Below are 26,130 nucleotides of genomic sequence, written 5' to 3'. Positions count from 1 at the left end.
ACCCTTTAACCTCAGTTTGCTTAGAAGACTTGTCAGTGAGCAAAGAAAATATATTGTAGCTTTTTGTTCAGCTCTGAAGTGGGACAGATGAGTTTTGAGTTTCGAGCTTCTTGTCTGAGATTCCCATTTTCTTTCCTTTTGTTTTTTGTTGCTTCTGTGTCGTCTGCATTGACATTCTACCAGAACATCTCCTATCTAGAAATACTGCTGGGACCAGAGTGATTTCCTGTCTCCATTAAAATGCCTAATCACCACTCCATGCCCTGGGTCTCTACCTCAGGGAGCAGAAGTGAAGGGATTATAGATGACCTGAAAATATCCTTGTAGAAATAATGTATCCTAGAATAGCATGCTCACACTTTCTAAGGTTAATGGCAGAATAGTAGTTCAAATACCCCATAGAAGGGTCTAACCTACACAGTATTAGCATTTTCCCTTGAAAAATGAAAAACAAGGTATTTGCCGAGGTTATTATGTGGATCAAATATACTAAAAGGAGTGAAAACATTTTTGAAAACTGTGATTTGGTCCACATAGTTTTAATTTTTCTTCCTGTGAAATGATGCTTCTTTCTTTATGCTAGATGTTAACAATTAGCAAGTATAGTATGTGATTCTTCTAAGCATACTTTGTATTTGGGAAGGGGACTTACAGAACTATGGATAAAAAAAGAATGTACAGAGAAACATTTCAGTGCACCTCACAAATTACTCCAGATGTGGTGAAGTCAGCTGTGTAGACTCCACTCATTTTAACAGGAACAATGAATCATGCTTTTAGAGGCCAAAGAACTAAGAACTTTCTAAGGAACATGAAAATCTGCCCACACAGTGGACATCTAGCGTTTGATAAAATTAATTTTAAAATCCTATTTAATAGCAACGCACTGTAATTTCAAGATTACAATGGACTCATTTTGACAACACACTCTCCTGTTCATGCCTTTGCTCTTTGGACCATCAACAACTACAGCATCTTATCAATTTCTTATTTGATCTGATACACAAAAAGAGGGAGAAAAAGCAACACAAAAATGTTTCAATAACTTGGATTTTAAATTTTAAACTGAATATGAGTGAAAAAGGCCATAATCTTTAGCCTTCAGGTTGCCAAACTTTGTGAAATGAGTTTAATACCCAGTGATACTCAACAGGGGAGAAAGAAAAGCCAGTTACTTTTTCCCAAACCTTCATTTGTTTGGTCATATGTAAAGTCTAAAACAATCTTTATAATTAGCTGCCTGGATGCTCTCTCCCTCTCCCCTTTCCCCTCTCTCCTCTCCCCTCTCCCTCCCCCTCTCCCCCTCCCTCTATCCCTCCTTCCTTCCCTCCCTTCTTCCCTCCATACCCCCATCTCTCTGTGTATATTCAAGTGGTCAGTGGGCTCGTGTGAAGCCATGAGTTTAATCCAGGCCCCTGCAAACAAACAACAATTAGCAGTCTTGATGTCTGTTTTCCAATGCTAAGGAATCAGGTTTACTACTTACACCGTACTCAGGAGCTCCTGACAGAAGCACCCACTCCTACAAATCTGTATCTGTTTTTACAAGAAAATCAATGCACAAAAATGTATTATGCCTAAGACACGAGGGCATCCAAGTCTAGATCTTATACATTCTTTTCATCTTACACATTTTATGCCCTGGGGACTTGACATATAGTGAGGGCACGTCTTGCATACTTACATAGCTGCACATATTTGCACAGTGAATAAAAAAGATACATCTATGATTTCTAGGTCAGGCAGAGGTGGATAGGGATTAACTTATTCTAGACTTTGTGTAATAGGCATGAGAGATAACATCGCTCACTGGAGAAACAATAGGAATTTCAGTATATTAGAAGTATAAAATGTTCTGAGATGGCAGTAGAGTAGCTAGGAATGAGGCTGAAAAGGTGAGGTCAGATTACCAGGGGTTTTACAAGCAATGCAGTGGGTTGGGACTTTATTCTAAGAGCAGTGGAGGCAAGAGGGGAGTAGGAAAACATTAGCAGCTGTGGTGGGCCTTTAAGTGGGGATGCAGTGTGGGGACCCTATTATAGTTTAGAACCAGTGTTGTGGCTTCTGCTGTGAAGTGGACAAGGGCAACACTCAGTGTTGGGAACCTTCTCAGCAAGAAGTAGCCAGAAGTATACAAGTATGGAGGCCAGTTGGCTCGTTCACAGGCTCCGAGACAATTGTGTAAAGAGGATAAGAGTCTGATCATCAAGCAGAGCGGAAGATTTATTTAGGTCAGAGTCAGCAGCAGGGGTCTTGACGGAAGTGAGTGAAATTAACATTAACCTCCACACCAGGTAATCAAGCAAAACCAGCCCTGTGACAGCTGCTCCTGTGAGAACCTCCCCAGGGAAGGAGTTGACAGTAAATCTAATAAGTGTCAGCTTTGTGATTTGTCATTTGAGAAAGTGAATTCCATGTTGTCGAACTCAAAGAAAGGTCATCTGTGTGAGCCCTGACTTTCTCTGTGCAGGGAGCTAAAGATGGAGGGCCACTCAGTTCCTGGTGTCTGCTTTCAAAAGATTTAAGGCAATTGGCTTATGTTCAGAGAAGACCCTTGATTTGTGTCTTTGAACAATGGAGCCTGGAACAGTGGGCCAGGAGAATGGTCTTTAAATTGTTAGATAACCATGAAGAAGGACAGGCAAGGCTGACTTTGCCTATCCTCAGGCCAGAAGGCCAGAGACCCAAGTGACCATCACAGAGCCAGGGAGTCTTGGTGCCTGGTCCCTGGAAGTTTCCCAGCTTACAAGGCCTAAGCTCCTGTACTGGATAATGGACAACAAGAAGAAAATAAACACAAAACCAGTGGATGTTCTCTCAGGTTCTTGCTGACTTTTTGATGGGGAAGATCTGGTCAAGGGAGTGGCTAGTTCTCAGTTATGATGGTGGGTGACAGTCTCTTTGTGATGTTTTTTTCCTCTCTCTTCTAAAAAATGTGTATGTGTGTGCAAGTATGTGTAGGCTACAGGTCAACATCGAGTATCTTCTTGATTACCCTGTCCCTTATTTTGTTAGACAGGGTCTCTCGCTGTACCTGAAACTCACCAGTTGGCTAGCTAGCCTGACTGACCAGCAAGGTCCAGAAAAGCCACATAATATCTCCAGTCTGGCCCAACCTCCATTCCCCTTGCAGTGGGGATTGCAGGTTCACCCTGCCACGTTCCAACTTTTACATCTGTGCTACAGATCTGAGCTGGGTCCTCGTGCTCACATCTCCCCAGTCTTGGCTCTCTTTCTTTTCATTTTCTTGTTCTTGATGGTTTTTGAGACAGGGTTTCTTTGTGTAGCTCTGGCTGTCCTGGAACTCACTCTGTAGACCAGACTGGCCTCGAACTCAGAGATAGCCTGCCTCTGCCAGCGCTGGGATTAAAGGCTTAAAGGCCTGTGGCTCTGGACTAGCTTTCATATACTAGTTTATTTGAGAGAAATGGCGTGTGTGTGTGTGTGTGTGTGTGTGTGTGTGTGTGTGTGTGTGTGTAGAGTGGGTGGGTGGGTGTTGGTATTGGTGATGGTGGTGTCTGCAGTCTCTAAATCACATAATTAGGCAGTGAGGTGGGCGGTGAGTAACCTGGACAAAACCTTGGGCTAGTTAGAACCTTGCAATGGAATTAACTTTGGCCCTAGCTTTGCTGCACAGGAGAGGCAGGGTTACTTTAATGTTTGCTCAGGAGAAGGCGATTGGCCCTGGGGAAATCCAAGAGGCGGGTCTAGTCGGTGGTTGCCATTGGTTCTGCCGGCAAGTCGAGGGATGGCAGCGAAGGGGGCGGAGCTCACGAGGGGAGTCAATTGGTCCGCAGGAGCCCACCAAGGGAAAGGAACTGGCAGGCGTGCAAACCTGCACCCCGCAGCCCCCAGCCAGGAGGCAGGAGGCAGCCACCAGGAGGCTCACAGGGCCTGCAGCAGGGCAAGGGGCGCTCGGGGCGTTGGCACAGGCACGCGCGCCTGCGTCGCTGTCTCGGATGCGGCGAGGACGACTCAGTGTCGCGACCTGAGCCATTCAACAGCTGGCCTCCCCCGCAGCAGTTGCAGAGAGCGACCAGAAAGGTTGATCGTTGACACTGCGGCGGCTGGAGGGAGGCGGCAGCAGGAGCAGTGGCGGTTCCGCTACCCCAGCGGAGCCAAGCGTGAAGGTATAGCGGCTGCTGAGGCGCCCGATAAATGCCCCCCGCCCCCGCGCCCCCCCCCCCCCCCCCCCCCGCTCTGCGAATCGACCAGGCGGCTGCGTCCTTCTGTGTCCCGGTTGGCCGGCCGCCCTGGCCTACTGGAGTCTTGGGTGCCTGGCAGGCAGGGCCGCGCTGGACCCTGAGTGAGGACTTGGGAGGGGTTTTGGAGAGAACCCAGGTAGCTAGGCCTGCTCTAGGTGGAATCAGGTTTTTTAAAGATGCCCCTAGGCTTTCCCCCTTGGATCCATTCTGCCACTCTTGGGTCTTGGTGCCGCACTAGGGGGCGCTGTGGCTGCTGCTGTAGCTGAGGTCACTGGAAGCTTTTCCTTAGGGTGTACTAGATTGCTTAGGAAAGCTGAAGGATGTCCTCCCTGCTGTATGCAAAAACCAAGGGCTCTGGTTCTCAACCTGCTTCAGTGACATTCATTCCAGTTAACCACTACCAAGGGTTCGTTGCCTCTGCCCACTGATGACCACAAAGGGCCTTGTGAGGTTCCTAGCGTTGGTGGAATTAAACTGCTTCTAATTTGACCAAGAAAGCAGGGTAAACCTCTAAACCTTTGGAATGCATAGTTTTGAGCTTTGAGTAGATGGGCAGAAGTATCAGGAAGAAAGCAAGTTGGGGAGACTCATGCCCTGGATACTGCTGTCTCTGAGCATATTGGTCACTGGGACTAGTACCGTTTTTACATTTATCACCTGTTTATTGTGATTTTATTTGAAACCAGTCACTGCCTGAGCACTTTTGAATATCACTAACTCTAAACTTGTGTTGATGGAACCCTGGGACCCTGAGTTCCAGTATGTAGACTACTTGGGTCTTTTTATTTCCCATAGGGTCTCAAAGATGGTGCCCGTTTAGCCCGATGTTCTTCCTGTCTCAGATGTAGCTTTGAAACCTCATACTGTTGAAATACTGTAAGATTGTGCAATATAATTGATAAGGATGCCTTTTCATTTGTGAAAATGTAGTGGGGAACTCTCAAATTCGGTTTTTTAAAGAATGTTTTTTATTTTATTATTATTATTATTATTATTATTATTATTATTTGGCTTTTCGAGACAGAGTTTCTGTTTTACAGCCCGAGCTGTCCTGGAACTCACTCTATAGACCAGGCTCGCCTCAAACTCAGAAATCCACCTGTCTCTGCCTCCCAAGTGCTGGGATTAAAGGCTTGTGCCACCATTGCCTGGCTTAAAGAATGTTTTTAAAAGCATGTGAGATTCTGGTAGCCACATATGCCTGTGTTCTGTCTTTTATTCCTGTGTAGGGAGTACGTCCTCTCAAAAGGATGGTGTAACTTGAAGCATGGGGTAACTTCCATGCAAGTATTTTTTTTACTTCAGTTCTTGTAAAGCACACAGAAAAGTGGACTAAGCCTCCAGGCACCAATGCCCAGGAAATACTAGATGCTATGCACATCAGAGGATGGCTGGGGCTGACTTGAAGAGGAATCATAAAGTAGAGGGGTAGGGCATACCCAGACCATCTTCTGCAGTAGGTGAACTCAAGGCCTCTCATTTATTCTTAACCAAATATCACACAAAAAGTGTGTAGTGTGGCTCATTGGTCTATTTTTCATATCATACACTCAGGTAAAGTGTAGCCTCCTACTGGACCCATGTGTCATCTCTAGCATCAGAAGAAATGGTAAGGCCTGGTGATGGTGATGGTGATGGTGTGTGTGTGTGTGTGTGTGTGTGTGTGCGAGAGAGAGAGAGAGAGAGAGAGAGAGAGAGGGAGAGGGAGAGGGAGAAAAGAAGCTCTCTGCTGCTGAGGCTAGCTATGCCTTTTATTTTCCTAGCATACACCCCTCCCTTTGCCAGAGAAAGGAACTTCTGTTTTTCAGGACAGAAAAGCAATCTTACTCTAATTTTAATTATAAAATCCTTTTAAAGAAATAATATTTTATTAATCCTTTGAGCATTTCATATATGCATATGAAGTATTTTAATCATATTTACCCCTATCAGTCCCCCTAATTCTTCTCAGACCCCCTAACTCCATATTCTCTTTAAAAAAAAATAACTCACAGAGTACAATTTGTGCTGCCTATATATATTCATCTATCTACTGCAGCATGCTGGGCCCTTAACAGAAACCGACTCTTCCCCCCTCAGAAGCCATTAGCTATGAGTAATTGAGAGAAGAATTTTGTTGGTGGTAGTAGTTTAGGAATTCAGATTCAGTCTCCATTCAGGTCTACAGAGTTTGTTGTTGTTTCCAACATATTCCTGCCCTTTTAAGAAGCTTAAAAGCTCAGTTGCTGGTGGAAGCAGGTTACAATCGAAGCAAACGTGGACTGCATGGAATATAGGGGGTATTTCTCAGAAGAGACAGTATAAGCACTGGAACATGTTAAGGAAGTCCAGTGAAAATTGAGGAGTAGTAAGTAGTAGTAGCAGCAACAACAACAATAATGGCTTATATTAATTGAATGCTTACTTGGGGCTAAGTATTTGCTCATTTCATGTGATTCTTCAAAAAATTACACACACACACAGACACACGGAAAGACTGGGCATACTAGTTTCTGCTTATTATTCCAATACTCAGATAGAGACAGAAGGATTAAGGTCCTTCTTGGCTCGATTGGAGGCTAGCTGAGCTGCAAAAGACCCTGTCTTAAATACATCTAAAAGATAAGAAAGAGAAAACTCCTGGAAGGTAGGTACTAGGCACTATTAGGGGTTGAGTATCTCAAATCTAAAAATCTGAAATCTAAAACATTCCAAAATCTGGAGCCTTTGGAATACTGTCCTGATGCTACAAGTGGAAATGTCCACATATGCCTTCATGTGATGGGCTGCTGTAAACAGAAGCTGCATTAAAAATATTGTATAAAATTACTTTGAGGCTATGCATAAAACATGCGTGTGAAACATGAATGAGCTCTGGGTTTCTACCTGCGTTTCACCCTCAAGATATCTCCTTATATAGAGACAGTTATAATCTCAAACATTCTGGACAAGAGATATTCTACATGGATCTTCTACAGTTCAAACAGGTAATGGACCCAGGAGAATCCCCTAGCTACTTGATGGCATTTAAAACCAGGGCTACTTGAACTTGAAGGCATTTTGGGTTGTTGATTTTTTTTTTCTTCCATGAAGAAAACTTTGAAGGGTGGGTAAAGTTTGTATGAGGGGGATATTTGGTGAGGGGATCTTCATCTTTGGAAGACTTCAAGGAAGACTGGTTCAACTAGAATGGGGACATGAGCATACAAATGTACTACACATCATGGGTGCCGAGGTCTTGTTTTTAGTGCCTTAAGGAGAATTTGTGATTTGATGCAATAAATTGAAGCTGCTGAGAAATTATTTGTCCTGAGTGTGTACATGTGCACATGTCAGAGTAAATGTGTGGAGCCCAGAGGACAACCTCAGTTATCTGTCCTCACCTCCACCTTGTTTGAGATAGGGTCTTTTTGTTGTTTGATCTTGGGCATGCCAGGCTAGCTAGCCTGAGAGCTACCAGATTTATCTCACTGCAGGTACACTGGAATTACTGACATGTGCTCCCACACCCTGCTTGGTGTAGGTTCTGGAGATCTGTAACTCAGGTCCTCACACTTGCATGGCAAATGCTTCATTTACTCACTGAGCCTTATCTTCAGCCTGGCATGTTCATAATCTTTGAGCAAAAACAGTATGACAACAGTAAAGAATGGTGTGACTTCTCTGGGTCCCTAGGCCTATGTGTCTCTACTCCTTTTTTTTTCAGGATCTTGTTCAGGTGTGAGTGTACTTAATTATTGTTTTTGATACCTCTAACCCCCTAAGGAGTATCAAATGCATACAACTGAGTAGATTCCTGGATCTATAAGGAAGCTAGGAGCCTTGTGTGAAAGCCAGCCCCTAATGAGTAGGCTTTAGCCTATATGATTTGATTTCTGTTTGGTTTTATTTTTGAGACAGGGCATTGACATATAGACCAGGCTAGTTTTGAATTCACAGAGATCTATCTGCCTCTGACTTTCAGTGTTGGGATTAAGGGTGTAAGCTACCATGCCCAGCAGCCTATACTACTTGAGAAAACAGTTGAATTGGGGGAATGTCAGCACTGAAAAGCTCAGTAAAAACCAAGATCTTTAGCTTATCTTGAACATCTAGAAGATCTGAGTGGTTTCCCACACACACAAGACATAGCTTCACAGAATGCCCTTTAGCTCGGGCAGCTGAGTACTGCTTCTCTCGTTCAGTCTCTGCACCTCCGTTCTCGTGGCCCTCCACCAACAGAACCAAGCCCCACCTAGAAGATACCAATTTAAGATTACCTTCTTGCCTTACTGTGCAATCAGGAAATTATCAGCCAGCTTCCCACAGCACTATCCATGTGAAATGAACATAATCCTGGCATGTGTGCATGCTGCAGATATCATCATGGAAGAGCTGCCTGCCAGGAACTGAGCATCATCCCCAGGCAGCTTCTTTTCTCGGGCCTGGGACTGAAAGCCTGTTACATTATTACACATTCTGTTGAATCTTTATTCTTTTCTTAGATACTAGTTTTCTTTCTGCTGCATACTGAATGAATATAGGATCTGGGTCAAAATATTAAAAAAAATAGTTAAGGGTGAAAAAAACAGAAGAAAAACAATTAAAAATATTATGCTAGTTTGAAGGAGGAAAGAGAAGGGGGAATGATATAATTATGTAATAATCCCCCCAAAACACCCCAAAATATTCTAAAGAATAGCATGCTAAAATTATTAACCCAGAAATCTCTGAAAGCATTGAAGTCTTTTGTGTGTGTATGATGTTTGTATATGTTCATGTGTGCGAGAGGAGAGTACATGCATGCCACAGCACACATGTGGCAGTCTGAAGAGAACCTTGAGTATCAGTCCTCACTTCTACCTTGTTTTAAGACAGTCTCATGTTATTGAGTATTGCATTTGTCAGACTAGCTGGTCCTTGAGCTTTTGAGGAGTCTCTTGCCTCTATCTCCCACCTTACCATAGGAGTGCTGGGGTTGTAGACACATGTAATTGTTAAGATAACGATAATTGCTCTTCTGCACATACCATTGCTCTTGAAGGGAACAATAGTGGCACATTTAAAACCTACAAAGCACATTCTCAAGACATCTAGCATTTCATGTGGAGAAATGTTGATAGCATCATTGCTAAGCTGTGGTGCAAAGTGTTCTAGTCCTCTTATGCCATTTTCTGCATCAGTTTCCAGGCACTCATCCTAATTTCTATGTCTTTTTGACTCAATTCTTTGAGGGTGAGCTCATTATAACACATCACTACAGCTCCCAATCTGTCTAATGGAGTAGGTGATTGGTAGGTACTCCTGAGTTACTCTCGTGTTCATTAGTGTTAATAGCTCTAGTCATAAAAAGCATGTTAGCTTGCATTACTATTGCACCATTGGCCTTGAGATGCTGGCGTGAGATTCTAAATACAGAAGTAATACCTTTGGAAAAAAGTTGTCAGGCAAAGTCGCTGTTTAATTTAGCTTTGGCCCTATTGAGTTTCTCCTGTCTTCCAGCTGTTCTAGGCTCTGCAGTAATACTGGTGAAACAGACATTCCCTGTTCTTATGAAACTCACAATTGAGGGGATGAAGGAATGGGGGTACAAACACAAGTTGATAAATATACATTACTGATGTTATGTGAACAGTGTTCTTTTAACTGTTCAGGGGTAGCATCTCTGAGGAGGAGACTAGACATTTGAGTCAAATTGGAAAAGCAAAGGGGCCAGGAAAAGCCATAAGCAATGTGCCTAATGTCTTGTGTCCAGTAAAGAGGCCAATGGGATTGAGGTGGAGAGGACATTTGGGGGGACAAGGAGGTGGAATGCAGAATCAGAATTCAGGAGGTGGAATTGACAGAATCAGGCAGAAGCACATTTCAAAGGTAAGACGTTTATATTTCCTTTAAGGCATGGTTGGAAGCCACTGGAGGGTTTTGAGCAGATATCTGACATGATTTGCCTTAGGGTATTTTAAGTCAGGCGTGGTGGCACACACATCAGGTTCCAGTTACTTGTGCTAATTTCTGTCTCTTTTTGACTCAGTTCTTTGAGGGTGAGCTCATTACAACATACCACTACAGCTCCCAATGTGTCTAATGGAGTAGGTGATTGGTAGGTACACCTGAGTTACTCTCAGTGTTCATTCATCTCAGCACTCAAGAAGCATTACTCTGAGCAGGAGGATTGCTGTGAGTTTGAGGACAGCCTGAGTTACATTATGAATTATAGGCCAGCCTGGGCTATGGTGTGCATTCCTGTCTCAAAAAAATGTCAATTTTTTTGTCTTAAATCACATTGGCACTCATCTAGGGTAAGGATGGAAGAGGAAAGGCTAGTTAGCAAGCTTTCAAAATGATTCCGGTTAGGATGGGGGAAGATTAGGCCTAGGGGGTAGCAGCAAATGGGAAATGGGTTTGGAATATATACGCAAAGTGAAGGGATTGAAATGGAGAAGGAGGGAGGGCTAGCTAACTCCTAGGCTTTCAGCCTGATGCTCTGGGTGAAGGTTCTTATACTTAGGGAAATGAAAATTATTGGGTGGGAAGGAGTTGATATGAAATGGAGGGCAGGATTGGGGGATGGGAGTTAGGAGTTTGGGTGCTCTTGTTTTGATGAGATGTCAAGCAAAAATTCCACTGGAAATAATGAATAGGCAGATGAATATGAATCTCAGGTTGGCAGAGCTTGAGGCCACATAAAATTAAATGCAAATTAAAGGTGCTTTGGGGTGTCAAAATATACTAGCATAGACATCACACTTAAAATGATGATGATCCAGTGTGAGCAGGGTGCAAAGGAATCAGGCATGGAGATTCTGCTGATGACCTGATTCTTTGCCTTATTGTTCCAGGAGACCAATTTGACAATAGGTAATGAGCCAGATACGATTATTCCTGACCTTTGACATAGTATATTTTGAAGAAACAATCTTTAAAAGCTCTATACAGAGCTTTTCATGCTAAGTGTACATTCTCGTAATAATAGTGTGTCCTTTTAGGAAAAGAAATGGAGCCAGACATAATGGCTCTGGACTGCAATTCCAATAGTTTACGAGGGTGAGGCAGGAGGATGGTGAGCTCACAGCCAGCTGGGTTGCCTAGTGAGTTCCAAGCTAACTAGGGCTACATAGGGAGACTCTTTAAAGGAAAAGAAAAACACACACGAATCCCTAAAGAGAAGGAATAGCTAACCATTCTGGTTTCATTCTGTTGCTTTGATAAAACACTATGACAGACAGCAACTTAGAGGAGGAAAGGGTTTATTTGGCTTATACTGCCAGGTTGCAGTCTATTATTAAGAGAAATTAAGGCAGGATCCCAAGGCAGGAATGTGAAACAAAAACCATAAGTGAATATTGCTTGCTAACTCACTCATAAGCCTGTGCTTTTTCATATAACACAAGCCTTGTTGCCTAGGAATGGTGCTGCTTGCAGTGGGCTGTGCCCTCCTGCATCAAGTAGTAATCAAGACAAACCCAGATGTGAGTATAATCTAGGCAATTCCTCAATTAAGGTTTTCCTCTCAAATGACTCTAGGTTATATAGCAAGTTGACAGTCAAAGATAATTAGGATATTAACTTCCATATAGAATCTCCCTGTATATAATTTTCACACATCAATATCTAGAATTGTTTTTTTTTTCTTTTGGTTTTTCAAGACAGGGATTCTCTGTGTAGCCCTGGCTGTCCTGGAACTCACTCTGTAGACCAGGCTGGCCTCGAACTCAGAAATCTGCCTGTTTCTGCCTCCCAAGTGCTGGGATTAAAGGCATGGGCCACCACTGCCCGGCAATATCTGGAATTGTTAATAAAGAAGGTGTAAATCTTGGAGAGTGGTGATGTGTAAGTACAACTGTGGAAACCTTACAAGCTGTCCATGGTAAACATGATAAACGGTTGTGTTACTTATGTGTAAAATCAGTTCTTTCACTTTTAACTTTGTCCCTGTTTCTCTCTGACAGTGTCCCTTGCTTAGGATGCCACAGCACAGTGCTCGCCATGAAGAGTTCCCATGAATCGTGGCCTTTGTGATATTTTCTTCTTTCACACATTTTCTGCATAAGGTATTGGGTAATATATCTTATTCCATGAGACTTGGATTTGAATAAACTCACCTTGGGGTTTTAGAAAGGTTGGGAGACAAGCTCTCAGAAACCCATTGAGTATACTCTGGCATAAAGGTGTCTTTTCCCCTGTAGGTGGCGACTGGTAGACAGGAATTTTGCTGGTAATTTTCAGACCAAAGCTATGAGCTGTAAAGCACTAGCAGTGTTGTGATGAGCATTTCCCACGAATAATATTCAGATTATTCAAGGAGTGAAGCAAGAGCCTGGCAGATACTCAGCCACATCCCTTTAAATCCATGAGGGCCTTTTTTTTTTTCATGTGAATAAGAGAAAGTAGTACATCTGTAGCATATGGTGCTGGGGAAGGGACCCAGGGCTTTGTGCATAAGGAAAACAGGAAATTAATTTGTACTGAGATAAATTAATGCGTATGTTTTTCTCCTTTCCTGGGTTCCCTCCCTTCCCATGCCCTCCTAGTTCCTTTTGTTTGGGTTTTGGTTTTGAGACAGAATCTTGTTATATATCCTATGCTGGCCTTAAACTAGAGATCCTTCTGTGTCCACCTCCTGATCTCTGGGATAACAAACCATGTGCCACCATTCCTGATCAGTTTTCTTCATTTAACAATTCTAATTCTGCCTTACAGTTGAGTCGGAGTAGTGGTAGAAGAGATTTTCTCTTAGTATTTAATTGATGCCAATCTGTCATGTCTGAATGGCTATCGGGTCTCTAAAATCCCCTTCTTTTCTGTCCAGAAAGCCTCAGAGCCTTATATGAGTTCTTTTAGACCATTAGAATCTGGGAATTTCACAAAAGGTCATAAATTGGTTATTATTGCAAAGCTGAATGCTGCTTAGTTTAATGATGTGATTTTGATGTTATTCAAAGATCTGAGCACATGGTCAGTGTTGGTTTTGAAATGATGTTTAGGTCCATGATATGCCCAGATACGTGTGTGAGCATCTTCACTTGAAGAGCTCTAGAATATTTGTATTTGAATAAGACTTACTGGAGAGTCTGTATTTGCCAGAAGATTGGCCATTGGCTAGGTTGGTTTGACTCAAATAAATGTTGGCTGCCCTGCTGACTTCCATAATGTGTTGGTAGAATTTTATATGTCTTAGATGCTTTCAAAATGAGAACCCTTAAGGTTCCAAAGCCTGGAGAAGAAAGAAAGGCAACAAAAGGCTGCTCTCAGAGAGGACTTGAGTTGCGTCGACTGTCCCATTTTTTTTTTCCTGTTGTTACTTTTTGCATGTCCTTCATTCAAATGTCCTTGCTCATATTCTGACTGCAAATGCCGGAGAGTGAGAAAAAACAACCGGTGGCTGATGACTGGTACTGTTCCTATGACAAATTGCTTTTAATCTTTCAAAGCCAATTTCACTAAATAAATAAATAAATAAATAAATGAATCCACAAAATAGCTGATGAATTTCTCTACTCTGTCCTGAAATGAGAGAAAGTATTAGAGTGACTTTGGATGTCAAGTCTGCAGGATTTGTTGAGTTGGCCTTGCTATTTAAAAGCCTGTTTGGGGATGTGAACATCTCTAGTCTGTTTCCTTATCCCTAAGTTCTTATTCTGCTGTTATCAAGCCAGCTTTGCTACTAGGTAGAGAAGCAGGCAAAAGCAGATGGCCAAAGGGCAGATGACTTGATGAGTAGAGGATGCAGCCATGTTTCCTGTTTCCCAGAAACTTTCTAACGTTGGGAGCATGTTGTGTGCAATATTCCAATAAAGCTCTGGACACAGGAAACTGGTAAAGCCAGCTGTGGTGATGCATGCCTTTAATCCCAGCACTTGAGAGGCAGAGGCAGGCAGATGGCCTTGTTTTTGAGGCCAGCCTTGTCTATTTTAGCAAATTCTAGGACAACCAGGACTATGTGGGAAAACCCTATTTCAAACAAAACAAACAAACAAACAAACAACAACAACAACAAAAGGATACTGGTAGAATGCATGCTGTATAAGCACTGTGGAACAAACATACATTTTAATACATGGGCCATTAATAAAATCATTTCATTCTAATTAGCTCATAAATAAAGACATTATACGGCTGGTTTAAGTTCCTGCCCTGACTTTGTTCAATGATAGATGGTGACCTGGAAATATCAGCCAAATACATCCTTTCCTCCCCAAGTTGTTTATGGTTAGTGATTTATCAGAGCAGCAGGAAAGCAAACTAGAACAGATATTTGTACCAGGAGTGGTGTTGGTTTCAATAAGGATTTTTATGCCTTTGGACTATTTTGTTAGAGGATTGAAGAGGATTTGGGCACTTTAAACCTAAAAAAAACCCAAACCATTGAGCACTCAGAGCTTAATGGCTGTTTTATTGGTAGCTTAGAAGATAGAGACATGCAGACAATGGAGACTTGGATTATGAAGTTTCAGAAGGAAGCAAAGACTCTATTGAGGCTGTTTGTGTTATATTTTGGATGAAGAATCTGTGATTGTTGGTCAGCTGAGGCTGAAGAGTCAGCTATGATTAACAAGCGAATAGCACCACTAAGGTGAATCTTGTGTTTCACTGAGACAATGAGTGTGAATCAGCTGGGGCTGAAGAATCAGTTGTGGGTAATAAGAGATGAGCACACTCAAGGTGAAATCTTCTGGGAAGTATTTTCTCACAGTCAGAACACAAAGGCCATGTTGAGGAGCCATGTTGGTATCTCAAGCCGGCAGTTGAACTTGTCAGTGTGTAACGGTCACCTATGTGGTTCTGGTTTGAAGGCATGAATGGGCCATGGAGAGCAGCTGAGGCTTGATGCCTTGTGGCAGGTTTGGAGTTACCCCAGAAAGGTTCTGAAAGGCCATTGGTAAAGGTGAAGCCTCAGATGTAGCAGAGAACCCAGGATATTAGAGATTTCAGGATCGTGGGATATCCATCAAGGACAGTGGTCTGTGTGAAGTAGAGCCTGTCTAAGCCTATGAGTCAATGTGTGTGTTACCAGAGCTGAAGTGACGTTATCCAAGCCCTTTGGAAGCCCAGAAGATGGAGTCCCAGATGTCAGCCATTGAGCTACACTGTGGCTTTTACTCTTGCTTAAGTATGATTGCTCCTATGCACCGGTTCTTCCTTTTTGGAGTAAGTTCTTAACTTGTCTTTGATTTTATGAGAGCCCACAGAAAAGAGACCTTGAACTTTTAAGCATCTGGGATTAAAAAAAAAAACACTAGAGAACGTTTAAAGTTGTACTGTATTTTATCTTAGGGTATTAGCATGAGCTCTTGGAGACAAAGAGGATGTGGTTTCTACTAGACTCTTAAACCTTTTGGAGTAAATTGGTCTATGAAGATAACAGTGATTGATGGAAAGGATGGGACCAGTGGTAATTCATTCTACTGCCAAATGAAGCAAGGTGTCTTGTGTCTGTTCAACACATGATTTATTTTTCAATTTAATTTATGTATTTTAAAAGGTAAATCATCAAATCCACCTTCATCCTCCATGCATTTCCCCTCTGATTTCTTCCCCCAAATCTCCCACCAACATTCCCTTCCAACTTCATGCATTTTTTATAAATTAACTGAGTCGTCTCAGTGCTGTCAGTATGTGCATGGGTATAGGATCACCTTTTGAATAGCCTCTCAGAGGCCACGTCTCTTCAGGAAACTGACTCAACATCTCCTAGAAGCTATCAATTGCCATTAGCTCCTCAGCTAAGGGGAGCTAATGATGGCTAACTGACCACCTTCCCATTCCACGCTGGGAGTTTGTCTGACTTGTGCAGGTTTTCTGTGTGCTATCACTTCGGCTGTGAGTTCATGTGTGCAATAGAGCTGTCATGTACAGACAATTTGGTCTCACTGCAGACATCCACTAGTGCTAGCTCTTACAATCTTGCCATTCATCTTCCATGATGATTTCTGAGTCTTGGTAGGAAGGAGTATATAGATGGACCATTTAGAGCAGAACACACCAGTCTCTTCCTTGCATGTTAACTTCTTATAGCTCTCTGAATTAATCAGCATCTACTTACTGCAAAAAGAAGCTTCTCTGATGAGGGCTGAGAGATGCAGTAATCTACGGATATAAAGAGAAGAACTTAGGAGGCAGTTTATTACTATGTTGATTTAGCAAACATTAGTAAGTTCTCCCAAGTACTATGATCTACTCAACTACAGTTTCTTGGCTCAGTTAACAGTACCAAGCGTGGATTTCAGCTTGTTGAGCCAACTGTAAATGTATTTGGCAAGTGGTCAGTTAATCCTAGAATATTCAGAAGCACGACCTGCTTAAACACAATATTGGAAGCCAAATTCCACTTGTATCTCTATTTTGGTTAATATATAACAAACAAAATTATATATATAATTAGACATGTTTATTTTATTTAAACAGGGTTAAAAAATAGAGATCATTAAGCTGGGTGTGGTGGCCTTTGATCTCAACACTCCAGAGGCAAGACAGGCAGATTTCCCAGTTTCAGGACATCCTGGTCTACAGAGCAAGTTCCAGGACATCCAGGACTACACAGGAAAACCTTGATTCAAAAAAAGGGGCAAGGATTGGAGAGATGGCTCAGAGGTTAAGAACACTGGCTGCTCTTCCAGAGGTCCTGAGTTAAATTTTCACAACCATATGGTGGTTCACAAGTATCTGTAATGAGATCTGGCGCCCTCTTGTGACATTCAGGTATAAATGCAGGTAGAACTCTATACATAATAAATATTTTTTAAAAACCTCACATAAAATAGAGATTTTTTTTAAAAAAAGCAGAGACCATGTGAAGAGAAAACTAAAAACGTTTATAGACCTATTCTTTAAGAATGTTGTAGGGTTCTCTAACAGATTTAATTAAATAAGGATTGTCTCATTTACCTTGAAACTGGGAAAGTATTCTGGTTTAGAAGAAAGCACTTGTTAGCATATTAATATATAATTTTTTTTTACAAATACCTATTCTTAAACAGATTGTAAATTAAATGGTTTTCAGTTAGCTGAGTGATTGCCAAAGGCAGGAGAATTACAAAAAGATACAAGAAAATTTGTGAAAATAATGGTTATTTCTACTATTGTGATCATGGTGATGGTTTTTCTGAAGGTGTGTATACATGTGTCAAGACTTACTAACATGTGCACTGTTGACATTTGTTCAGTTTATGTTATAAAATGCATATTATACATATTATGCATCAATCATGTCTCTATAAAATAGTCTTTATATTTTCCTGGTACTGAGGATGGAACCCAGGGCTGCCTGCATGCTAGACAAGTTTTCTAACACTGTGCCACATTTCCAACCCAAAGCAATAAAGCAGTTTTCTAAAGAACACTTGCAGAACCTGTGATATAGCTAGTAGCACAGTTGCTATGTGACTCTTAGTTTCTAAGTATTTTATTCCAATCTTCCAGGCTTCAGTCATGACTCATATAACCTTCAATTCTGGAATCAGATGCTAGTCATAGCACATAGAGTGCTGCATTGGGGGGTGGAAAGGGAACTGTTGTATTCATTTGTCGTGACCCTTTCCTAGATAAGTTTGTGTCTGCAGTTGTCAATTGCTTCTTGGTAACCTCTCTGTGAGAGGTTGCTTGTTTAATACATATGAAGTTCTGGGTTCCATTTCTAGCACAACTGAATGAATAAACAAATAATAAGTGGATAAAGTATGCGAGGAAAAGGGGGGAAGTTATTCTCCTCTACTTCTAACCCACTTTCTAGAGGAAATATTGCTAATGATTTGATGTATATATTTTCAAACTATATGTATGTGTGTTTGTAGACATACACACGTGTTTATATTATTCTGAGTTTATTTTTGAAAATATTAATTTTTCCTCTAAAAACTATCATGGATACTCCATCTTATCAGTAAATTCACCTCCCTCTCTTCCTTTCCTCTTTCCTTCCTCCTTTTTGTTATTCCATCTCCCCCTGTTCTTTCTTCTCCCTCCGTGTTTATTTTTCCTTAGTTTTTTTTTTTTATTTACGAAATCCTTTCATTCAATACATTTTGATTATGTTTCCCTACCCCAACTCCTTCCAGATCCTCCCCTTGTCCCTAACCACTCAACTTTATAATCTCTCTCTCTCCCTCCCTCCCTCCTCTCTCCCTCCTCCTCTCCATCTCTCTGTCTCTTTCTGTCTCTCTGTCTCTGTTTCTCTTTCTCTATGTGCCTGTCACTCTGCCTCCCTGTTTCTCTTTGTGTGTATCTGTCTCTTTCTCTGCTCCCCCCAGTCTTGTCTGAGGCATCCAACAACAACAGGTGCCACAATGGAATTGATGGTTTGCAACTGTGTGCCAGGTGTTACACTAATTTCCCATGGCATTGCTGTAGCACTGAAACTATGATATATGCAAAAATCCAATTACTTGCTATGCACTAGGCCCTTGACAGATTTTAAAATAAGAATTGATAATTAGTTTTCTATTCCCAGAAAGTAATTGAAAAGAAATATCCACATGCATTTAATTTTAAGATCTCAAGTCTATGACTAGAGAAGGGTTCAGAACAACTGTTTTTGTTATTGCTGTCTTAGGAAAATTGGAATTTAAGAATCTGAGTTGTGATGATTTGAAAGGGGGCATTTAAAAAGTTAAAAAATTTAATTGGCACACAACTTGAAAGCTAAAAGTACAATTATATGCATTCAAGGGACATAATTTGACATTGCAATATATGTATGCAATGTGTCATGATTAGAGTATGATATGTCCATCTCCTCAGACAGGCATCATTTCTTTGGGTGGAGAATATTTAAAGCCTGACCTACTGGGTATTTTGAAATGTACAATTAATGTTTCTTCTCTATAGTTGCCCTACTGTTCTGTATCTTGGCTAGTCAACTGTACACTAACCCCCTTCTCTTCAGTCCCTCTTCCTCTATTCTTCTCGGCCTATGCTAACTACCATTCTACTCTCTATTTCTATGAAAGTAAGTATTTTAGCTTCCTTGTATTTCTGGCTTATTTCATTTAACATAATATTTCCTAACTCTTCCTAGTTGTGGAAATGACAGGATTTCATTCTTTTTAGAGCTTGATAATATTCCTTTGTGCTTATATATTGAATATTCTGCATCCATCCTCTATTCTATGAGCAGCCAAGTTAATTTCATGCCTTGACTATTGTGAATAATGCTGCAGTGAGCATGACAGTGATGACGTCTTCTTGACATACTGACTTTATTTCCTTGGACATATGCCTAGTTAGGAGACATCTGTGTCATATTCTAGCTTTAGTTCTGTTTCCAGTGTTTTGAGGAACTTGATATACATCCTACTATATATAGTAATATCCAAGCACTATTTATTGAAGAGACTTTCTCCAATGTATCTTTGGTGCCTTTTTAAAAAAATCAGTTATTTGTGGGTTCCTTATTCTTTTTTTTTTTTAATTTTTTTATTGGATGTTTTATTTACATTTCATATGTTGTCCCCTTACCCCATCCCCCACCCACCCAGGAACCCCCAATCCCCTCACACCTCCTCCTTCTTCTTTGTGGATGTAACCTCTATCTACCCCCCCACTCCCACCTCCCCACCCTCAAAACTCCCACCCCCTGGGGCGTCCAGCCTTCATGAGGTCAAGGATCTCATCTTCCACCTGTGCCCAGCAGGGCCCTCCACTCTTATATATTCAGCTAAGGCCCTGGATCCCTCCATAAGTGCTCCCAGGCTGGTGGTTTAGACCCTGGGAGCTGTGGTTGGTTGGTATTGTTGCTCTCCTCATGGGGCCACAAATCCTTTCAGCTCCTTCAGTCTTCACTCTAACTCCTCCATTGAGAACCCCATGATCACTTCAATGGCTAGTTGTGAGCATCTGCCTCTGAATATGTCAGACTCTTGAAGACCTCTGAGGAGACATCCATATCAGGCTCTTACCAGCATTCACTTCCTGACTTCCACATCAGCATCTACCTTTGGTGACTGCACATGGGATGGATACTCAGGTGGAAAGGTCTTCAGACGGCCCCTCCTTCAGTTTTTGTCCCTCGCTTTGTCTCCATATTTGCTCCCTTGAGTATTTTGTTGCTCCTTCTAAGAAGGACCGAATCACCCCCACTTGGTCTTCATTCTTTATGGACTTCATGTGGCCTGTGAGTTGCATCTTGGGCATTTTAAGGTTCTGGGCTAATATCCAATAATCAGTGAGTGAATACCATGTGTGTTCTTTTGTGATTGGCTTACCTCACTCAGTATGATAATTTCTAGTTCCATCCATTTACCTAGGAACCTCTCAAATTCATTGTTTTTAATAGCTGAGTAATACTCCATTGTGTAAATATACCACATTTTTTTAATCCATTCCTCAGTTGAAGGACATCTGGGTTCTTTCCAGCTCCTGGCTATTATAAATAAGGCTGCTATGAACATAGTTGAGCATATGTCCTTATTATATGTTCGAGCACCTTCTGGGTATATGCCTAGGAGTGGTATAGCTGGATCCTCGGGTAATGCTATGTCCAATTTTCTGAGGAACCGCCCCACTGATTTCCAAAGTGGTTGCACCATCTTGCAGTCCCACCAACAATGGAGGAGTGTTCCTCTTTCTCCACACCCTCGCCAGCATCTACTATCACCTGAGTTTTTAATCTTAGCCATTCTGACTGGTGTGAGATGGAATCTCAGGGTTGTTTTGATTTGCATTTCCCTGACGACTAAGGATGCCGAGCATTTCTTTAGGTGCTTCTCGGCCATTCGAGTTTCTTCTGTTGAAAATTCTTTGTTAAGCTCTATACCCCATTTTTTAATAGGGTAATTTGGTTGCCTGGAGTCTAATTTCTTGAGTTCTTTGTATATATTGGATATTAGCCCTCTATCAGATGAAGGATTGGTAAAGATCTTTTCCCAATTTGTTGGTTGTCGTTTTGTCCTATTGACAGTGTCCTTTGCCTTACAGAAACTTTGCAATTTTATGAAGTCCCATTTGTCAATTCTCGATCTTAGAGCATATGCCATTGGAGTTCTGTTCAGGAACTTTTCCCCTGTGCCCAAGTATTCGAGGCTTTTCCCCACCTTCTCTTCTATTAGTTTCAGTGTATCTGGTTTTATGTGGAGGTCCTTTATCCACTTAGATTTGAGCTTTGTACAAGGGGATAAGAATGGATCAATTTTCATTCTTCTACATGTTGTCCTCCAGTTGAACCAGCACCATTTGTTGAAAATGCTGTCCTTTTTCCACTGGACAGTTTTAGCTCCTTTGTCTAAGATCAAGTGACCATAGGAGTGTGGGTTCATTTCTGGGTCTTCAATTCTATTCCATTGATCTTCCTGCCTGTCTCTGTACCAATACCAGGTAGTTTTTATCACTATTGCTCTGTAGTACAGCTTGAGGTCAGGGATGGTGATTCCTCCCGAAGTTCTTTTATTGTTGAGAATAGTTTTCGCTATCCTAGGTTTTTTGTTATTCCATATGAATTTGAGAATTTCCTTTTCTAACTCTGTGAAGAATTGAGTTGGGATTTTAATGGGGATTGCATTGAATCTGTAGATGGCTTTTGGCAAGATGGCCATTTTTATTATATTAATCCTGCCAATCCATGAGCATGGGAGATCTTTCCATCTTCTGAGATCTTCTTCAATTTCTTTCTTCAGAGACTTGAAGTTCTTGTCATACAGGTCTTTCACTTGCTTGGTTAGATTCACACCAAGGTATTTTATATTATTTGCAACTATTGTGAAGGGTGTCATTTCCCTAATTTCTTTTTCAGTCTGTTTATCTTTCATGTAGAGGAAGGCTACTGATTTGTTTGAGTTGATTTTATAACCAGCCACTTTGCTGAAGTTGTTTATCAGGTTTAGGAGTTCTCTGGTGGAAGTTTGGGGGTCACTTAAGTATACTATCATATCATCTGCAAATAGCGATATTTTGACTTCTTCCTTTCCTATTTGTATCCCTTTGACTTCTTTTTGTTGTCTAATTGCTCTGGCTAAGACTTCCAGTACTATATTGAATAGGTAGGGGGAGAGTGGGCAGCCTTGTCTAGTCCCTGATCTTAGTGGGATTGCTTCAAGTTTCTCTCCATTTAGCTTGATGTTGGCTACGGGTTTGCTGTAAATTGCTTTTACTATGTTTAGGTAGGGGCCTTGAATTCCTGATCTTTCCAAGACTTTTATCATGAAGGGATGTTGAATTTTGTCAAATGCTTTCTCAGCATCTAGTGAGATAATCATATGGTTTTTTTCTTTAAGTTTGTTTATATAGTGGATTACATTGATGGATTTCCGAATATTGAACCATCCCTGCATTCCTGGGATAAAACCTACTTGATCATGATGGATGATTGTTTTGATGTGGTCTTGGATTCGGTTTGCTAGAATTTTATTGAGTATTTTTGCATCGATGTTCATAAGGGAGATTGGTCTGAAGTTCTCTTTCTTTGTTGGGTCCTTGTGGGGTTTGGGAATGAGTGTAATTGTAGCTTCATAGAACGAATTGGGTAGTGTTCCTTCTGTCTCTATTTTGTGGAATAGTTTGAAGAGAATTGGTATTAGGTCTTCCTTGAAGGTCTGATAGAATTCAGCACTAAAACCATCTGGTCCTGGGCTTTTTTTAGTGGGGAGACTTTTAATGACTGCTGCTATTTCCTGAGGGGTTATGGGACTATTTAGATGGTTTATCTGCTCCTGGTTTAATTTTGGTACCTGGTATCTGTCTAGGAAATTGTCCATTTCATCCAGGTTTTCCAGTTTTGTTGAGTATAGGCCTTTGTAGTAGGATCTGATGATTTTTTTAATTTCTTCCGTTTCTGTTGTTATGTCTCCCTTTTCAGTTCTGATTTTATTAATTTGGATACTCTCTCTGTGCCCTCTGGTTAATCTGGCTAACGGTTTATCTATCTTGTTGATTTTCTCAAAGAACCAACTCCTGGTTTTATTGATATTTTGTATTGTTCTTTCAGTTTCTATTTGGTTGATTTCAGCCCTGAGTTTGATTATTTCCTGCCTTCTACTCCTCCTGGGTGTATTTGCTTCTTTTTGTTCTAGGGCTTTTAGTTGTGCAGTCAACTTGTTAGTGTGTGCTCTTTCCAGTTTCTTTTTGTAGGCACTTAGAGCTATGAGCTTTCCTCTTAGCACTGCCTTCATGGAGTCCCACAAGTTTTGGTATGATGTGTCCTCATTTTCATTGAAATCTAAAAAGTCTTTAATTTCTTTCTTTATTTCTTCCTTGACCAAGTCATCATTGAGTAGAGAGTTGTTCAGTTTCCATGTGCACATGGGTTTTCCATTGGTTTTGTCATTATTAAAGACCAGTCTTATTCCATGGTGATCTGATAAGAGGCAAGGGATTATTTCAATCTTTTTGTATCTGTAGAGGCTTGTTTTGTGACCAATTATATGGTCTATTTTGGAGAAGGTACCATGAGGTGCTGAGAAAAAGGTATATTCTTTTGTTTTAGGATGAAATGTTCTATAGATGTCTGTTAAGTCCATTCGGTTCATAACTTCTGTTAATGTCAAAGTGTCTCGGTTTAGTTTCTGTTTCCATGATCTGTCCATTGCTGAGAGTGGGGTGTTGAAATCCCCCACTATTATTGTGTGAGGTGTAATGTGTGTTTTGAGCTTTAGTAAAGTTTCTTTTATGTATGTAGGTGCCCTTGCATTTGGGGCATAGATGTTCAGAATTGAGAGTTCACCTTGGTAGCTTTTTCCTTTGATGAGTATGAAGTGTCCTTCCTTATCTTTTTTGATTAATTTTGGATGGAAGTCGATTTTATTTGATATTAGAATGGCTACTCCAGCTTGTTTCTTGGGACCATTGGCTTGGAAAATTGTTTTCCACCCTTTTATTCTGAGGTAGTGTCTGTCTTTGTCACTGAGGTGTGTTTCTTGTATGCAGCAAAATTCTGGGTCTTGTTTGTGTATCCAGTCTGCTAGTCTGCGTCTTTTTATTGGGGAATTGAGACCATTGATGTTAAGAGATATTAAGGAAAAATGATTGTGGCTTCCTGTTATTTTTGTTATTAGAGGTAAAGTTATGTTTGTATAGTTATCTTCTTTTGGGGTTGTTGGAAGATTACTTCCTTGCTTTTTCTAGGTTGTAGTTTCCCTCCTTGTGTTGGCGTTTTCCATCCATTATCCTTTGAAGTGCTGGGTTTGTGGGAAGATATTGTGCAAATTTGGTTTTGTCATGGAATATCTTGGTTTCACCATCTATATTGATTGAGAGTTTTGCTGGGTATAGTAATCTGGGCTGGCAATTGTGTTCTCTTAGGGTCTGTATGATGTCCGTCCAGGCTCTTCTGGCTTTTATAGTCTCTGGTGAGAAGTCTGGTGTAATTCTTATAGGTCTGCCTTTATATGTTACTTGACCTTTTTCCCTTACTGCTTTTAGTATTTTTTCTTTGTTTTGTGCATCTGATGTTTTGATTATTATGTGACGGGAGGTATTTCTTTTCTGGTCTAGTCTATTTGGTGTTCTGTAGGCTTCTTGTATGTTTATGGGCATCTTGTTCTTTAGGTTAGGGAAATTTTCCTCAATGATTTTGTTGAAGATATTTACTGGCCCTTTAAGTTGGGAATCTTCATTCTCATCTATACCTATTATCCTTAGGTTTGGTCTTCTCATTGTGTCCTGGATTTCCTGGATGTTTTGAGTTAGGAGTTTTTTGCATTTTGCATTTTCTTTGACAACTGTGTCAATATTTTCCACCGTATCTTCTGCATTTGAGAGTCTCTCTTCTATCTCTTGTATTCGGTTGGTGATGCTTGCGTCTGTGACTCCTGATCTCTTTCTTAGGTTTTCTATCTCCATGGTTGTCTCCCTTTGAACTTTCTTTATTGTTTCTATTTCCAGTTTCAGATCCTGAATGTTTTTGTTTAATTCCTTCTTTGTGTTTTCTTGCATTTCTTTAAGGGATTTCTGTGATTCCTCTTTAAGGGCTTCTATCTGTTTACTTGTACTCTCCTGTATTTCTTTAAGGGAGTTACTTAATTCCTTCTTATAATCCTCTATCATCATCATGAGAAGTGATTTTAATTCTGAGTCCTGCTTTTCAGGTGTGAAGGGGTGTTCAGGGCTTGCTATATTGGGAGAACTGGGCACTGATGATGCCAAGAAACTTTGGTTTCTGTTGCTTATGTTCTTGCGCTTGCCTTTCGCCATCTGGGTAACTCTAGTGGTACCTGCCCTCTCTGTGTAAGATTGGAATCTGTATTTCCAGTTATCTTGCTTATTGCAGAGCTCCTTGGAGTCCAGAGGTCTCTGTGGTCTTATGCCCCTAATCTCCCGGGTGGAAGAACTCCTGGGACTCAGGCCACCTCTTGGATCTGGTAATCCTTCTGTTCTGAGTGCAGTGGCTCCTCGGCTGCTCTGAGTGCAGTGGGTTCTCGATGACTCAGGATTCAGTTTCAGCTGCTCTGAGTGCAGTGGCTCCTAGATGACTCAGGATTCAGTTTCTCCACAGGACAGGAGCAGACCAACTCTGTGTCAGCTGCTCTGAGTGCAGTGGCTCCAGCTGCTCTGAGTGCAGTGGGTCCCTGATGACTCAGAATTCAGTTTCAGCTGCTCTGAGTGTAGTGGCTTCTCGATGACTCAGGATTCAGTTTCTCCACAGGACAGGAGCAGACCTACTCTGTGTCTGCTCCAGTCCCAGGGACCAGGCAGGGGCCGAAGGGAAGTGGAATTCCGGAGGGGCAGGGTTTGGGTAGCTGCTGTGCCCTAGATGTCCCTGGCTCCCAGATGTATTTCTGGGGCTTAGGGAGTGAGATGGAGTTCTTACCAGCTGCTCTGAGTGCTGTGGCTCCTGGATGACTCAGGATTCAGTTTCTCCACAGGACAGGAGCAGACCGACTCTGTGTCTGCTCCAGTCCAAGGGACCAGGCAGGGGCCGAAGGGAAGTGGAATTCCGGAGGGGCGGGGTTTGGGTAGCTGCTGTGCCCTGGATGTCCCTGGCTCCCAGATGTATTTCTGGGGCTTAGGGAGTGAGATGGAGTTCTTACCAGCTGCTCTGAGT

The 26,130-nt window shown here is 41.5% G+C and overlaps 1 protein-coding gene across 1 annotated transcript in view; it reads left to right on the top strand.

The window, feature by feature from the left end:
- The first annotated feature begins 12,151 nt into the window (after positions 1-12,151).
- Positions 12,152-26,130, top strand: part of LOC114625793 (A-kinase anchor protein 17B) — a 33,437-nt gene continuing 19,458 nt past the window's right edge. Inside the window, exon 1 of the mRNA XM_028773152.1 lies at positions 12,152-12,214. The gene's annotated coding sequence lies outside the window, so the exon portion shown is untranslated. The remainder of the gene's footprint in view (positions 12,215-26,130) is intronic.

The sequence above is a fragment of the Grammomys surdaster genome, unplaced genomic scaffold (genome assembly GCF_004785775.1).
Source record: "Grammomys surdaster isolate TR1022 unplaced genomic scaffold, NIH_TR_1.0 222, whole genome shotgun sequence".
Taxonomy (NCBI): domain Eukaryota; kingdom Metazoa; phylum Chordata; class Mammalia; order Rodentia; family Muridae; genus Grammomys; species Grammomys surdaster.
Note: the sequence above shows the minus strand (reverse complement) of the source record. Positions and strands in the feature narration are given on the sequence as shown.